General features: G+C 40.7%; 1 protein-coding gene and 1 long non-coding RNA gene across 9 annotated transcripts in view; one reads left to right on the forward strand and one right to left on the reverse strand.

The window, feature by feature from the left end:
• FAM184B (family with sequence similarity 184 member B) overlaps positions 1–17227 on the reverse strand; it is a 117928-nt gene that overhangs the window by 87205 nt on the left and 13496 nt on the right. The gene's annotated exons all lie outside the window — the stretch shown is intronic.
• LOC129657692 (uncharacterized) lies at positions 5139–12857 on the forward strand. Of its 5 annotated transcripts, none has more exons than XR_008716987.1 (5): positions 5139–5710; positions 6455–6646; positions 7034–7116; positions 12171–12256; positions 12382–12857. It is a non-coding gene; the product is annotated as an uncharacterized LOC129657692 (long non-coding RNA). The 5 variants fall into 5 exon arrangements; XR_008716988.1 differs by lacking the exon at positions 5139–5710 and adding an exon at positions 5779–5916 and having other exon boundaries at positions 6455–6698; XR_008716986.1 differs by lacking the exon at positions 5139–5710 and adding an exon at positions 5779–5916.

The raw sequence follows: 17227 nt of genomic DNA on the forward strand, positions 1-17227 counted from the left end.
TCAATCCCCTGTAAAATTTTTTTAAATGATTTTCTTTCTTGTTATCAAAGCAGTATAGGATCAAGGTAAAAATAAATCAAAAGAACCATTATTATTTAAAAGTACTCCCAATTAAAAGACTCTTTTCAAAAAAAGAGTACATTTATCTTATAATTTTAGAGGTTTAAGGGTGTTCTGAAGTACATCTATAAATTTCTTACTGCCAATGTACCTTATTCAGGAAAAGTTTTGAAATGAGGAAAAAGGAAGACAGAAGGTATCAGAAAAAAAAAAAAGAACAGAAACAGATCTAAATATTGTTGTACAATCTATACATTTAGTATTTGTTGCCTTGAACAAAATAAGTTTAAATAAACATAGTTGCATTACCTGAAGAAAGACAAAGAATAAAAATCACCTGTATCCTCACTGGTACAAAGAAATAGTTTGGCTAACATTTGGATGCATTTCCTGTCAGGTTGCCTTTTTAAAAAATATTTTATTAATCTGTCTGTGCCAAGTCTTATTTGTAGCATGCAGGATCTTTAGTTACAGCTGTGGGATCTAGTTCCCTGACTAGGGACTGAACATGGAGAACATGGAGTCTAAGATACTGGACTACCAGGGAAGTCCCAAGGTTGCCTTTATATGTATATGTTTTAAGATATTTATTTTCGTAACTATGATCATGGTATGCAATCAATTTCATTTCCTCAGTTTTGCATTTACCATTATGAGTGATTTTTTTGTTCATATACATCATGCTTCATGTGGACATAAAATTCTACCATGAACCTCTATCATATTTTACTGCTATATACACCTATTGTTGGAAATTAAAGTCATTTTCAATGTTTCATTGTAAATAACGGTGCTTAGAATACAGAATTGCATTAAAGCTTTTTTTCACACTTTGGATTTTCCCCTTAGGATGAATTCTCTGATGTCGATTTTGAGGATGAAAGAATAAGAAAGCTTTGAAGAGTTATCAACACATTGTCAAATTGCTTTTGAGAACAATGAGAATATTTCATACTGTTACCAGCCTAAACAAATGTCTACATCACCACACCCCCACGATTGTTGTGTGTTTCCTGTTCTTTAAGCTTTACAAGTCTGTTGGCAAAAATTGCTGATTTACTTCCCATGGATGTCTTTTAATCCCATGGCCCTTGATTCCCGGAGATGCCACTAAGATATTACAAATAAGAATTACAGATGTTTAAAAAATTGTGTAAAAATCATTTTAACCTTCATAAAAGCAGTTTTATTCTTTCAGTTCATCATGCTTCCTTCTCATATTTTTAATGGAAGATTTCTCAGTCTCGGCACTTTGACACTGCAGCATCCCAGATGCCAATAGCTCCTCTCTACTCTACTGTGAGAACCAAAAATGGCTTCAGACATCACCAAGTGTCTCCCCCCTGACACCCAGCAGCCCCGAGGGATAGGGAGTAGCCTCTGAGAACCCAGTGTCCCCCTGGAAGAAAACAGCCCCTAACTAATGAAAAACACAGAGCTGTAAGTCCAAGTTTCGATAGTCCCTATACAACATCCTTTTCTGCCTCCTTCCTTGTCAACAAAAACCCAATTTCATTCAGCTGTCCTCTCCCATGGGTTCAGGGAGTGACTTATGGCAAATTATGCCTGGTCTAAGTCAGGCCTTATAGTTTTGTCTCATTTATCAATGACTCATTTTGGTTTGGGCATGGAACTCAGTCCTGGCCAAGAGGACCCAAGGAGACATCTGAAGGACTTCTGGAAAAGATTTCCTTACAAATAAAAGAAGCACAAAGGAGACAATGTCCTTCTTCAGGAGATGCCATGTCTCTGTGTGTTGCCTGGAACAGCCAGTGTGGAACTCTAGGGGAGGAAAGCATTGACATGCATAAGATGAAGATGGCAAGCACACGACCTGTGGTGACATCCTTGAGACACTGAATTACCAGCTACGGAGAGGCTCTACCTCCTGACTTCTTGTTATGTGAGATAACACACCTTTAGATGTTGAAGACTGCAGTGTTTTCCACAATTGCAACCAAATGGCTTTCCGGGAGCCCCAGACACAGTCCCAAAGAGATGTAGTGAAATCAGGGAGTCTGGATAGCTGATTTGGACCCTCTAGATCCAGACAAGCAGGTCCAGAAAGGTAGAGGAATAGTGGGATAGAAGTTGTTCCTCGGGGGAGTCAGGAGCTCAGAGAAGCAGATGACTTCCAAGGCCACTGTAAAAAGTAACAGTTCTTAATACACAATGATTGGCTGTGTTCATTGGGTCAGAGTGGGCAGGACTGAGCCTGGAGGTGTCCAGACCAGGAACTGCAGGGAGCTAGGAGAGGCAGGGCCTCTTGGAACTAGTGCCACTGTATCCTGCTGGGAGGGGAGTACTATAATACAAGAGAAAGAACAAGGGTTTGGGAACTGGAGTTTCAAGAGGGATTTCAAACCCATGTCTGACGTGGGTGGATGGGTGAGTAAATGGATAGGAAGGTGGGGGGGAGAGCAGATGGGTGGAGGAGGGGCTGGTCAGAAGCTGCATGGGTGAAGAAGTAATGAAGAGGATGGGTGGGAGGTGGGGTGAGTGAGTGAATGGGACAGGTGAATGGAGGGGCAGTCGGTAACTAGATCGATGAATAAACAAATAATAACAACTCTTTGGGTTTTGTTTTGCTCACAGACAGCCACCTTTTAAGGTGGGAAGGAACTTCTGGGGATCTCAGGAGGCCACATTCCCATTTCACTTTGTAAGTGAAAAAGTGAAAGTGTTAGTCCCTCGGTTGTGTCCAACTCTTTGTGACCCCATGAACTGCAGCCTGCCAAGCTCCTCTGTCCATGGAATTCTCCAGGGAAGAATACTGGAGTGGGTAGCCATCTTCAGGGAATCTTCCTGAAGGAACCCGGGTCTCCTTCACTGCGGTAGATTCTTTACCGTCTGAGCCACCAGGGAAGCCCTTTGTGGGCATCCTCAAGAGGATGCCCAGGTTATCCCAACTGTTCACTATTTAAAACTTGCAAATGTTATAAAAATAAAAAGAAATAAAGACACTTTCTACAAGTCAGGCATGTAAATGAGAATTACAAATGAATTTTCAGGCTGATATAGGGCTACAATCATAAATCTAATATCACTGCAAATAAGCTTTGGCCTATACCAAATCCAAGATAGCTGCACTTATTAAAATTAAAAGAACAGTGAAGATGAAAGCAACGCATGGCTTTTTCACTGGCAGGCGGTGTGACCGACTCCTGAGTTCCTCTCTTAACCTCAGCAATTTGCCCTTGAAAGGAGCAGCTACTACTAATTTGCTTGCAGGCTTTTTTAATTTTCTTGTTCGTCCTTCAGTTAGCAAAACCAAAATATCCTTTCAACGTTGGTAGCTGGGCTTTGGTGCAGTTTCCTCTCACATCTGTTTGACCCCTATCCTGAGGTTTCGTCCCCCCTACCCAACTGAGGTCCCTCCTGTGGGTTCCACTGCACCCCTTGCAGGCTTCCAATGCCTCCCCCGTTATGCCACACTCATTAGACTCTGTCTCCTCATTGTTATCAGGGGTTCCTTCAGGAAAAGAATCCGCCTGCAATGCAGGAGACCCCAATTCGATTCCTGAGTTAGAAAGATCCACTGGAGAAGGGAAAAGCTACCCACTCCAGTATTTTGGCCTGGAGAATTCCATGGACTATAAAGTCCATGGGGTCACAAAGAGTCGGGCATGGCTGACCGACTTTCACTTTCAGGTTATTCCTAACTTAGCACAAAAGTCTTAAGAATAAATAAATCAGCTTGAATTTTTTAAGACCAAGTTTTATTAAAACAGGCTTTTAAAACTGCTCTGTATGTATATTTTATTCAAATAAAATGTCTAAAATGTATTTAAATGGAACACAGCATTATTTTTTAAATAAGGCAATTTTCCTACTTACTAAAATCTGCTCTCTTGTTGTCAAATTCAGAGGTTATTAAATGCTGGGATTGGTTGCCCAAAGAGCTTTTTGGCTGTCACTCCCTGGAGGCCTTTAAAAATTGACTAGGATTAAAATATATGATTCAATAGTTTTCCCAATTATATAAAATAACCAGCTGAGAAAGGTTAAGGAAGGAAATATTCTATTTAAAATAGCAGCAAATATACACAACACACAAGGGAACAAATTGAAGAAATGCGTAGAATTTAGATCTAGAAAACTTGAAAGCTGTGAGACATAAGAGTAAAAGAGAAGACCTACTGTGTTTTTGAACAGGAACACTTAATACTATAATATGTAAATTCTCTCTAAACTAATGCATATGCAGTCCTACACAAGCAATCATACACAAATATCAACAGGATTTTGGGTAGAGCCAGACACCCTGATTCTAATATCCACATCAAAAATTTAAAAAGTGAAATCCAGGAACTATTTTGTAAAGTAAGTGTAGCAGGAGTGGACTAGCCCTATCAGTAGTTTTTATAATATAGCCCAAAGCTTATTATAAAATTATAATAATTAAATAGCTTGGTCCTAAATATGAAATAGATAGATGATTAGAACAGAGGAGAGTCCTGATTGCTAAGTTAATGGTAAAGATGGCATTTCAAGTCCATGGGGAATGGCAGAATTACTCAATAAATGTATAGAGAAATTGGCTAACCATTTGGAAAGAAATAAACTGAATCCCCACTTTACTCTTCATATCAAAACTAAACCCAGATAGAATAACAATTTAAAATAAAAATAAAACCATAAAAATATTAGAAGAAACCATGGATTAATTTAGTTATATTTATTTCATATATTATATTAATTTATAATTTTGGAGATGGGTAAAAGCCTGTCTGGGCTTCCCAGGTGGTGCTAACCATAAATAACCTGCCTGCCAATGCAGGAGACATAAGAGACATGGGTTCAATCCCTGGGTTGGGAAGATCCCCTAGGGGAGGGCATGGCAATCCACTCCAGTATTCTTGCCTGGAGAATCCCATGGATAGAGGAGCCTGGCGGGCTACAGTCCATAAGGTCACAAAGAGTTGGACACGACTGAGTGGCTAAGCTGTTATTTACCTACGCTATTAGTTTCCTATTGTTGCTGTAATAAATTACCACAAGTTTAGTGGCTTAAAACAACACAAATTTATTATCTCGCACTCTGGGACTCAGAAGACTTAAAAGCAAGGTGTCAGCAGGACTGCATTCCTTCCTTCCAGAGGCTCCAGAAAAGAATCTGTTTCTTTGCCTTTTCCAGCTTCTAGAGGCCACTATCAGAGAAGGCAATGGCAACCCACTCCAGTACTCTTGCCTGGCAAATCCCATGGATGGAGGACCCTGGAAGGCTGCAGTACATGGGGTCGCTAGGAGTCGGACACGACTGAGCAACTTCACTTTCACTTTTCACTTTCATTCATTGGAGGAGGAAATGGCAACCCACTCCAGTGTTCTTGCCTGGAGAATCCCAGGGATGGGGGAGCCTGGTGGGCTGCCATCTCTGGGGTTGCACAGAGTCGGACACGACTGAAGCAACTTCGCAGCAGCAGCAGCAGCAGGACCACTGTGAAGTTTCCGTAGTGTATAGCCGCTTCCTTGAGTCCCCTGAATCTCTACTTCTACAACCACATCTCCTACTATGCCTCTGACCCTTCTGCCTCCCTTTAAAGGATTTCTGTGAAGTTCACAGCACTTTCTATTAAGTTTTCTTACCAAAAAAACTGAACCTGAATCTAATCAGTCTTGTAAACGGAAGCACCATTTTAAAGGAAATGTAAGTGACAGAAAAACATGTAAAAAAAGCACTAAGGGTGCAATTGGCAAAATTAAAATTTTTGGAAACTCTAGAATAACCCAGTTTTTTTACAAGGAGGGGAATATGCTTCTGTCTGTGTGTGAAACTATTGATTAAGAGAACCCTAAAAGACTTATCAACTGAGTTGCAAAATATCATTTGGATCCTGATTTGAAAAGAAAATGGTAAGAATTTTATGAGACAACACTATGAAACAATACAACTACTACAAGAAGGATTTACTGTTAATTTTTTCAGTGTGATAATGGTATTGAATATTAAGGATATGCTACAAAAAGGGATACTTATCTTCCAAAGATATACACCTAAAGTTTTATGGATGAAATACTTCTGAGATTGCTTTAAAATAATATAGAAGCAGGGAGTAGATATGAGTTCAAATGAAGCAAACAGCATAAGTCAGTAATCATTGTTAAAGCTGGGCAACAGGGAAACAGTGTACTGAAATGTTGTAAATATACTTGAAACTTTCATGGTAGAAGTTATATAAAAGTGACAATAAATGTCTTGTTGGGGAGCACATGATTGGTATCACCAGAATCACATCAAGAAATCCAGCTGTAAGGGATCCTGAGAAATAAAATTCTAAGCTTTTCAGCCTCTGCAGCACTTGGCAGAATCAGGGTTGAAATATGTGGGAGTGAAATGTTCAACACTGTTCACCCTCAAATCTGTAACTCAAACCCTGACTCTCTCCTATAGGACCATAAAAAATATCCAACTGCCTCCTTGGCACCTGACTTGGATGTTTCACAGGACCTCCAACTCTACACCAAAGCCAAAGCTAAAGATAACCCTCTCCTGCTACTTACCAGCTGTGTGACCTCAGAGCAGCCCCTTAGCTTCCCAACTCTCCAGTGTGTGAACTGGGAAAATCAACTAAATCATCTCCAGGTCATCAACAGCTCCGGGAACGGATGGGACTAAAACCTACCCCCTTTAGACAGTACTAATTTAATTCTATGCTATATTTAAATAACAAGTCATCTTAAAAGGGACTTAGCCTATATGTTTTTAGAAGCAGCACTATCTCATGATAAATTTAGCATCAATTTAGCCATCAGTAATCATTTACTCAATATCAGTGACTGCAGTGTATTTAGCTGAAATTTCAAACAGCCCATAATTGCTTTCAGTATGGGCGCATGCGTCCTAGAACCGACCCAGCCAGAAAGCTGCCTCTCTGTAGCCAAGGAGCTGTCTGTTGTTGTGAAGATAATTTTGATGGCTGGGTTTCTTTCTTTCTTTCTTTTTTTTTTTTTTTCCCTGTATCTGTTTCAGAAATGTGACAGGTGCAATTTTTTCCAAGGCAAGAGGAAGAGATGGCTTTGACCTCTGGTGCCTGTTGAAGCATCTGCAGGAGGGTGAGTTGTCATTTTTATTGCATAAGTGCGGGTGTTCCCACAGTGAAGCAAAGGGGGTGATAAATAAGATTCTTGGAGGCTGTTAAATGGCACTTAGTGGGAGGAGGCCTGAGTGACAGCTGCGAATGGTGCAGGGATCACAACAACAGGCTTCTCTTCCTGTGTCTCCCTACGCTGCACGCTGGTGCTGCTGCTGGACTTCATTTTCTGTCCACTGGAATGACTTGCCTGATTTAAGGGAGTAAAATGTCAAGTAAGCTCAATACAAATAGGAATAAAAGATAATTTGAAACATGTGGAGAAAAAGTGGTTCAGCCTCTTTTGGTCAGTTCAGAACTACTCCCAAGTGTAACAATAATGCATTTTAAGCTCAGCTTTGTTGTTATCATGTAGCTAGGTAGTGTTCGACTCTTTTGTGACCCCTGTGGACTGTAGCCTGCCAAGTTTCTCTATCCATGGGATTTCCCAGGCAAGAAGACTGGAGTGGGTTGCCATTTCCTTCTCCAGGGGATCTTCCTGACCCACGGATTGAACCCGCATCTCCTGCATTGGCAGGTGGATTTTTTACCACTGAGCCACCAGGGAAGCCCTAAAATCAGTTTATCTATGTTTAAAAATGAAACTCTCAATATTAAGTAGTAATACAAGTTCCAAGAGAACATACCATTTATATAAAAATTTTAAAAAAACACAAATATTGTTTATTAGTGTGTAGAGAAATGTAGCAAACACTGAAGAGAAGCAAGAAAATGACAAATAAAAAATTTTAATCGGAGGTTACCTCTGGGGAGGAGGGGAAGAAAAACAATTAGGAAGGGACACACAGTTATTCATAATGTCTGGATGCTTTAGCTGAATAGTAAATACATGTGCTCATTTTATGCTTATTTTTTGAACTTTGCATATAGGGACAATGTATTTTTTTTAATGTGTGAAATATTTTATGAAACTGCCAAGGTTCCACACCAAGCTCTGTTTTCAAAAATGCTGCTATGAAACTGGTCAATGCTGTTGTAGTATAGAGAGGAGATTTTAGACACATTGGGAACATGGGAAAGAATTAATGGATTTTGCTGAATTCTAGTGCCTTCTGGGGTGAATATACTTTACGTGTGCAGATGACACAAGCTTCTGCAGCAGTATGAACTGTACATACCACAACCACCACAGATCTGGAGCTGATTTACAGAGCAAACTTCTGAAGCTATGACTAAACTCAGTTTATCTTTCCTCAGAGGCAATATAAACCTGGGCACTATCAGCTTGAGCATCCTATCCTATCCTTTTTTTATTGAAGTATAGTTGATTTACAATATTACATTAGTTTCAGGTGTACAAATAGTATATTTAAATAGATTACACTCCATTTAAAGTTATTATAAGATATTGACTATATTCCCTGTGCTGAACAATATATCCTTGTAGTTTATTTATTTTATATATAGTAGTTTGTGTCTCTCAGTCTCCTATCCCTATCTTGCCCCTCCTCCCTTTCGTCTCCCCACTGGCAATACTAGTTTGTTTTCTATATCTGTGAGTCAGATTCTGTTTTGTTATATTCATTTATTTGTTTTATTTTTCAGATTTCACATATGTATTAAGATAAAGCCTTTTTCTCTGTCTTATTTCACTAAGCATAATACCGCCTAGGTCCATCTATATTGTTACAAATGGCAGAATTTCATTTTTTATGGTTGAGTAAAATTCCCATTGTGTGTGTATGTATATATATTTATATATATATATATATACACACATACACACATACCTCTTTATCCATTCATCTGTTGATAGACACTTAGGTTGCTTCCATCCTATCCTGTCCCTGAGATTCAAAGGAAATGAGACTTGAACCTCCAGTAAACATACAGTGGGAATCCTAGCATCATCCACCTTTTGGGTTTCCAGGGAGCTGGCTTCTGTTTATCCTAGACCCTTCTAGCTCCACATTCCTGCTTCCATGGGACTCATTCCCTTAAGGGATCAGCTCAAGGGCCTGATGTGCTTTTCTGCCTCTGGAGACATTGCCAAGTGGTGAACAATGCTGGATCAACTTAACTTTCCCAAGGACCATCTCTATAGGGGTTGGGGCAGCAGACCAGCTGCAATGTTGGGAGGGGTGTCACACTGCAGAGTATCATAGCTCAGCAAGTAGCTCAAAGATGGATACCAGGCATCCAGGTTCTTAAGTCAAGGAAGTTTTCAGCCATTCACTGTTGTGTTTTATATCCATTTGCTATGTCTTTTAGTTGCCATCTCTACACAGCTGGGCTTCCCTGGTGGCTGGGACAGTAAAGAATCTGCCTGCAATGCAGGACACCTGAGTTAGACCCCTGGGTCAGGAAGATCCCCTGGAGAGAGCAATGGCTACCCACTCCAGTATTCTTGCCTGAAGAATTCCATGGACAGAGGAGCCTGGAGGGCTGAAGTCCATGGGGTCACAAACAGTCAGACACAACTGAGTGATTAACACTTTCACTTCACTTGCCACACACTTAGGTCGTATTGCTTTCAATATTTGTCAGGTGAGGAATCAAAGTAATTTGTTAGGTAACTTTCTAAGGCTCTAGACTGTCTGTGATTGACCCATGATATGAATCTAGGCCTGGCTAACTGCATAGTTAGGGCTCTTTCCCTATATCAGACTGTGACCTATAAACATCTCAGAATATCATGACATGCATGGTTTATAAAGAATTCACATACAAATTCTAAGGTGCCCCTCTCCCCAAGGAGGACACATGGAGAAGGCAACCAAAAGCAGCCGGGAAGAGGCATGAAAAGCCAACATGAAAACAGATACCCATCTAGGACCCACAGGGAAAGAGAGGACAGCATTTGGTAATGGTGGTTATCCAGGATCCCTTTTGCAACTAAGGAAACCTTGACTGTACCCCTGCTGTGCCCCAGAGATACAAGGAATTGTATCTCCTTGTATTTTACTTTTTCTTTGCAGCAATCCTGAGGCAGGTAGATGAGGTGGGCACTATGCCTTTCAGATCAGGATAGGGAGTCCTGGGGAAACTTCAAGGGGATGGTATAAGCAGTGGTAAGGATGGAACCAGAACAAAGTCTCCTGATACCGTTACAGACTGAATTAGGTTCCCTTCAAAATTCCTGTGTTGAAGCCCTAAACCCCAGTGTGACTGTGTTTGGAAAGAGGGCCATTTATGAGGTAATTAAGGTTAAATTAGGTCATAAGGGTGGTGTCTTAATCTGACAGGACTTGTGTCTTATACAAACAGGAAGAGACACCAGAGATGTCTTTCTTTCCATGTGTGCACAGAGGAAAGTCCATGTGGGGACAGAATAAGAAGGTGCTGTCTACAAGCTAGGAAGAGATCCCTCATAAAAACCTCACACTAACAGCACCCTGATCTTGAACTCTGAGCCTCCAGAACTGTGAGAAGATAAATTTCTGATGTTCAAGCCACAGCATCTGTGGCATTTGGTTATGTCAGCCCAAGCTGACTAATACAGAGGTCAACACATGACTGTCAGAACCCAACCCTGGCCCATCATTCTAATGACCCTCAGGCCATCAAAGAGCACTTATAATGACTTTTTTAAGATCACAACCCACCTTCTGTCTTTGCACCAACCACCAGTTAACGTTCCTATTTGAGGGCCTCTTCTCCCAGATGAAATACCACCTTCACCTGTGTCTTCTGGTACACTCAGAAGGATTTATCAGACTCTCTTTTATGGGCTAGCAATCCCTAAGGCTCTGTTTTTGACAGCACTTTCTTGCTCTGCAAATTCTCCCTGGAAAGTTGCCAAGAGACCTATTTCCATGAAGATCTTGGACAGTCTCCTCCATACCAATGAATAGTACCCAGTCTAGAATCAACCTTTACTAAATATTTGCTGAATGAATGAGGAAATAAATAAACAAACAGACTATCCTCTAAGAGTTGATAATTTCTAAAACTGAATCACTAGTCGAGATATCTTTTCTGAATTTCAGCCCTACAGTCTCAGTCAGGGACTGCCCACAATAATGCTGCATAACAAACTACCACCCAAACTCAATGACTTACACCAAGAAGCATTTGTTCTCATGTAGGGAAACTGTGGTCAGGCATGGCTGAGTGCATCTACCCTGTGTTTCAGGTCCTGTATGGTCTGGGCTTGGCTTGAGTTGGGAGCTGGATTAAGGTCTGCTCACTAGCACTAGGCTGTAGGGGCAGAGACCAGTCAGCGCATGCTTTTCTCATGGTGATCACCAAACTGCACAAACACAGTTAAAGCCTCTGCCTGTGTATACACTTTAACGTCCCGTGTGTGTATGTGTGTTAGTCGCTCAATCATGTTCGACTCTTTATGACCCCATGGGCTATGGCCTGCCAGGCTCCTCTCTCCAGGGAATTCTCCAGGAAAGAATGCTGGAGTGGGTTGCTGTTTCCTTCTCCACTAACATTCCACAGACCAAAGCAAATCTAAGTGCATCATCAATGGGAAGAGGACAGAATCTCTGCTCATAGGATACAGGAGGGCATTAGGGATGAGTGAATATTTACTGAACAATAATGCAAAATCCAATCTAGCACAACTAGACCTCAACTGTAGTGCAAGACATCTCCTCCTTGAATGTCTTACAAGCTCCTTAAATTCTCTGTGTCATTTGCCAAGAATCTAGCCCTCTGCCAATTTCTTCCTTCTGGAGAATTGAGTCTTCATGTCTATCACCAACTAGTTGGGAATCCTGCTGAATTTGGGCAGAACATCCAATTCTTTCTGACAGCTCTCTTGAATTCTGAATCATTCACCTTCTGGAACCCCTCATTGCCCTGGCCCACACAACTGACCAGCTCTCCCACTGCAGTCATGTGCCTGATTCATACCTATGTTTTCTAAGCTTTCTGGATTTTGTGTCCCCATATACTCTCAATAGGATGCTTATTTCCCAACTCCCACTTGCTCAGTGCTAGTCAACCTCAACTACCAAGAGCCCACCCAGCCCTGTGTATCAGTTTGCCAGGAGGAGACTGGACACTGGACGGTCCTTTCAAGCACTCACTCTTACACTTTCTGAAGCAAGCTTCTTTTATCAGCTCTTCTCTGGGGACAGCACCACATGGACTTGGCTAGAAGCTACCTCCTGTGGAATTGACATTCGGACCCAACAAAGGGGAAAGAGGTCAGTGAAAGAGTTACTGATTAACTTTTGCTTTCCTGGTTCATTCAGGATGCGTGCATGCATGCACACACACACACACACACACCCTCTATTCAGTTCTAATCTCCTTGCTCATGTTTATTTAGGCTGTCGCCAGACAATTTGATAGGCTTCTTCAGGACAAATAGGCCCTGCCCCAGGGGCCTGAGGACAGGAATAGCAAGTCTGGACAGACGCACTTGGCTGCATGAAGAGGAAAAGCTGTGCAGGATGAATGTCACAGTATTGCTGGCTCTTGCTTGCTGTATTAATTTCTCCCTTAAAAGAAAACTGACCCATTTTTTCCATCCCACAGCCCTAATGGACTCGTATTCAGAAGCCACCCTTCCCCCACATAAAGAGCTGTATTGTACTTAATGATAAGCCTTTTAGTGGAATTTGCTATTTCTGGATCTTTCTCTGGGAAGTTCCCATTAATGAGTCTGCAAGTGCAGGGAAAAGCAGATGTTTGGGGGCGGGTATGCTTCAAGGGCAGACCACCCTGGAAAGAAAATGGACAAAAACTAGTAACAGGTTCTTTTTCATGTCCTTAAAACTGGTTTGATTTACCCAAAACTATGATTTAAATAAACTTTGTCTTCAAAATATAAAGCTATCACTCCTCATGCTACCCACCCCCCATATCCTATCTGCATAAATCCTTACTCTACCCACAAATGCTTCTGTAATTCTAATCATAACAAAATCATCAGCAGACTGCAAAGCTAGACCAAGACACGTGGATAACCTAGCAGGTTAACATCTGTCACTCCTTCAAACTTATAATTGGTCAATGCCTATTTAAGAGACTGAATGAAACATGAGAAAGATGGAGCAGCACTGCTGAGGGAAGATTAATCTTTCTTTTACTGTCTGGAGCAATTCAGCTCTGGCCCCAAACCTGTAAAACCAAAGCCTTGACATCAACCAGTGGTGCCCTCCTTCACAAAGCAGTTTATTGTTCATTCATTAATTTCACAACCCCTTCCAAGTCACACCTGCAACTGGAAAAAGCCAGCGAGGATCGTGCAATACCTCCCTTAAGGGAGTGGGTGGGGGCGTTCTACCATTTTGGCATCCTTCTGCATTTCCTGTGATATGCTGGCACCCAGTGATGCATTTGCATCATTTATGGATGAAAGTTTTACTGGCACACTCACCCTTTAGTATGTCTCCTACTGGCACCCCCTCTGTCTTGGCATTAATGGAGGTGCTAAAGATATATTTAAAAGGTATAAGGCGAGGTCCTTGTCATCAAGGGTTTAACAGTTCAAAGTAACTCAACTCATATTATTAGTATTGACAGCAGGGCACTATGCTAGAAGCTGCTAGAAGTTCAAATGGGGGGAAGGTAAAAGAGAGAGCCCTGAGAATCCTAAAGGCCATCTCAAACTGGAGTCTGCAGCATCACCTGAACTTGGTTAAAAATGCAAATTCTTGGGCCTCAGCCATGATCATCCTAACTAGATGTGCTGCAGGTAGGTCTAGCCATTTGTGTTTAATACTAACATTTGAACAGACGCACTTGGCAGCATGAAGAGGAAAGACCTAAAGACCTAAAGGCCTAAAGACCTCCTAGAGAAGTAGAAGAAATAAGAATCTCTCATTCAATCTTCTGCTACCAGACAGAGCAAGTTCAGGCCTGGGCAACGGACATGGACCTATTATATAGACCAAAAGCCAAGGGCCTACTGTGATATCAGAGTCAGGTTAAAGTCATAGTCACCAGTGGAGTTTTCAAAATGCATATTGCCTGAACCTCACCCAAAAGTTTTAATTAATTGGTCTAATTTTTTGTTTGAAATGATGCCTGGTTGATTCTGACAATTATCAGAGGCAAGAACCTCATTAAGGGTCTGAGAAGGAAGAAGCCTTTGATGATGAAGAGGATATTGTTAAAGTTAGCCAGTAGCCTCACCTCCCACGGCTGCTATAACAAATTACTACAAACTCATAGCTTAAAACAACAGAACTTTATCAAAGGTCAAAAGCTTTTAGCTTTTTGTCTATGATCAGGAACAAGACAAGGAGGCCCACTCTTGCCACTTTTATTCAACACAATATTGGAAGTCCTAGTCATCAGCAATTAGGCAAATCAAAAAGTGAGAAAAACTATCATTATTTGCAGATGACATGATACTATATGTAGAAAAGCCTAAAGACTCCACCAAAGCCCATTAGAACTAATAAATGAATTCAGTATAGTCAGAGGATGCAAAACCAATATATAGAAATCTGTGGCCTTTCTGTACACTAATAACAAACTAACAAGAAGAGAAATAAAGAAAACAATCTGATTCACAATTGCACCAAAAAGAACAAAATCCCTAAGGATAAATTTATCCATGGAGGTGAAAGATTTGTACACTGAAAACTGTAAGACACTGATGAAAGATACTGAAGAACAACATAAATAAATGGAAAAATATTGCATGTTCATGTTTTGGAAGAATTAACGTTATTAAAATGTCCATAGTATCCAAAATAAACTATAGAGTCAATACAATCTGTGTCAAAATTCCAATGGCATATTGCATGGAACTATAAAAAATAATTCTAAAAATTGTAGGAAACAAAAGATTCCAAAGAGTAAAACAACCTTGCAAAACAAGAACACAGCTGGTGGTATCACACACCCTGATTTCAAACTATACTACAAAGCTATAGTCATCAAAACATATGGTACTGGCACAAATCAGTGGAACCACAGATCAATGGAACAGAATTGAGAGCCCATAAATAAACCCGCACATAAATGGACAATTAATTCATGACAAAGGAGCAAGGAACACAGTTTTATTTATTTTTAAACATTTATTTATATGGCTGCACTGTGCAGCATGCTGGATCCTAGTTTCCCGACCAAAGATCAAACCTGTGCCCCCTGCATTAGGAGTGTGGTATCTTTATCACTGGAAGTGATTAAGCGAAGTCCTGACACACAGTTGAGAAATGACAGTCTCTTCAATAAATGGTATTGGGAAAACTGGACAGCCACGTGCAAAAGATTGAAATTAGACACTATCTTATAACAGACACAAATATTAAGTCAAAACAGATTAAAGTCATGAATGTAGGGCCTTAAATCATAAAATTCCTAGAAGAAAACATGGGTGGTAACCTTAATGACATGGACCTTAGTGATATTTTTGTGGATGTGACTCTAAAGGCAAGGGAAACAAAAGCAAAAGTAAGCAAATGGAACTACAACAAGCTAAAAAGACTCTGTATAGCAAAGGAACCATCATCAAAGTGGAAAGGCAACCTACTGAATGGGAGAAGATAATTTCAAATCATACATCTGATAAGGGATTAATATATAAAATATGTAACATCTCACACAACTCAACAATAAAAAGGCAAACAATCTGGTTTAAAAAATGAGCAGAAGCACTGAATAGATATTTTTCCAAAGAAGATATACAGGTGGCCAATAGGTACATAGGATGTTCAACATCACTAATTATTAGGGAAATGCAAATAAAAATCACAGTGAGATATCATCTCACACCTACTAGAATGGATATTACTAAAAATAGTAATACTCCAGGCAAGAGTACTGGAGTGGGTTGCCATTGCCTTCTCTGACTAAAAAGGCAAGAAATAAATACTGTTGAGGATGTGGAGGAAAGGGAACCCACCACTGTTGGTAGAACTGTAGCTGCTGCATAAAACAGTGTGAGATGCCACAAGAAATTGAGAACAGAACTACCATATGACTCAGATATTCCACTTCTGGGTTTTTATCTGAAGAGTAAGAAAACATAAATCTGAAAAGATATATGTATCCCTATGTTCACTGCAGCATTGTTTACAACAGCCAAGATATAGAAACAGTCTAAGTGTCCATAAATGAATGAATAAAGATGCACAGGGTGGAATACTACTTCCCAATGAGAAAGAATGAAATTCTTCCAGCTGGAACAACATAAATGGACCTTAGCAGAGACATTACTTTGATGACAAAGGTCCATATGGTCAAAGCTATGGGTTTTCCACTCGTCATGTATGGATGTGAGAATTGGATTATAAAGAAGGCTGAGCACCAAAGAATTGATGATTTTGAACTGTGGTGATGGAGAAGACTCTTGAGAGGCCCTTGGACTGCAAGGAGATCAAACCAGTCAGTCCTAAAGGAAATCAGTCCTGAATATTCATTGGAAGGACTGATGTTGAAGCTGAAGCTCCAATACTTTGGCCACCTCATGCAAAGAGATGACTCATTAGAAAAGACCCTGATGCTGGGAAAGATTGAAGGCAGGAAGAGAAGTGGGTGACAGAGGACAAGATGGTTGGATGGCATCACTGACTCAATGGACATGAGTCTGAGCAAGCTCCAGGAGACGGTAAAGGTGTGCAGTCCACTGGGTTGCAAAGAGTCGGATATGACTGAGTGACTGAACAATAACAACAAATGGACCTTGAAGGTATTATGCTAAGTGAAATAAGGTGGAGAAAGGCAAATACTGTATGATTTCACTCACATGTGGAATCTAAAACAAAACAAGTGAACAAACAAAATAAAACCAAACCAAACTCATAGGCACAGAGGATGGATTAGTAGTTACCAGGGGGGAAGGGGTTGGAGAGGGTGGGTGAGACGGGTGAATGCCGCCTATCACCACACACCAAATGTATGGTGATAGATGGCAACTACACTTGTGGTCACTTGGTAGTGACCACAGATGTTGAATTATAACGCTGTACACCTGAAATCTATTTAAAAAAATAAACAGAGCTTTTTCTTTCACAGTAGGTCAGAAGGCAAAATCAAGGTGACTGCAAGGCCATACTCCATGCTGTCTCTTCTAGCTTTTGGTGGCTCAGGTGTTCCTCGGCCCATGGCTGCATAACTCCAAACCCTTCCTTCATCTTCATGTGGCCTTCCTCTCTTCTGCATCTTCTTCTCTTCTGTCTCAAACCCCGCTCTGCCTTTCTCCTCAAGGGACACTT

This window comes from Bubalus kerabau, chromosome 7 (genome assembly GCF_029407905.1).
Source record: "Bubalus kerabau isolate K-KA32 ecotype Philippines breed swamp buffalo chromosome 7, PCC_UOA_SB_1v2, whole genome shotgun sequence".
Classification (NCBI taxonomy): domain Eukaryota; kingdom Metazoa; phylum Chordata; class Mammalia; order Artiodactyla; family Bovidae; genus Bubalus; species Bubalus kerabau.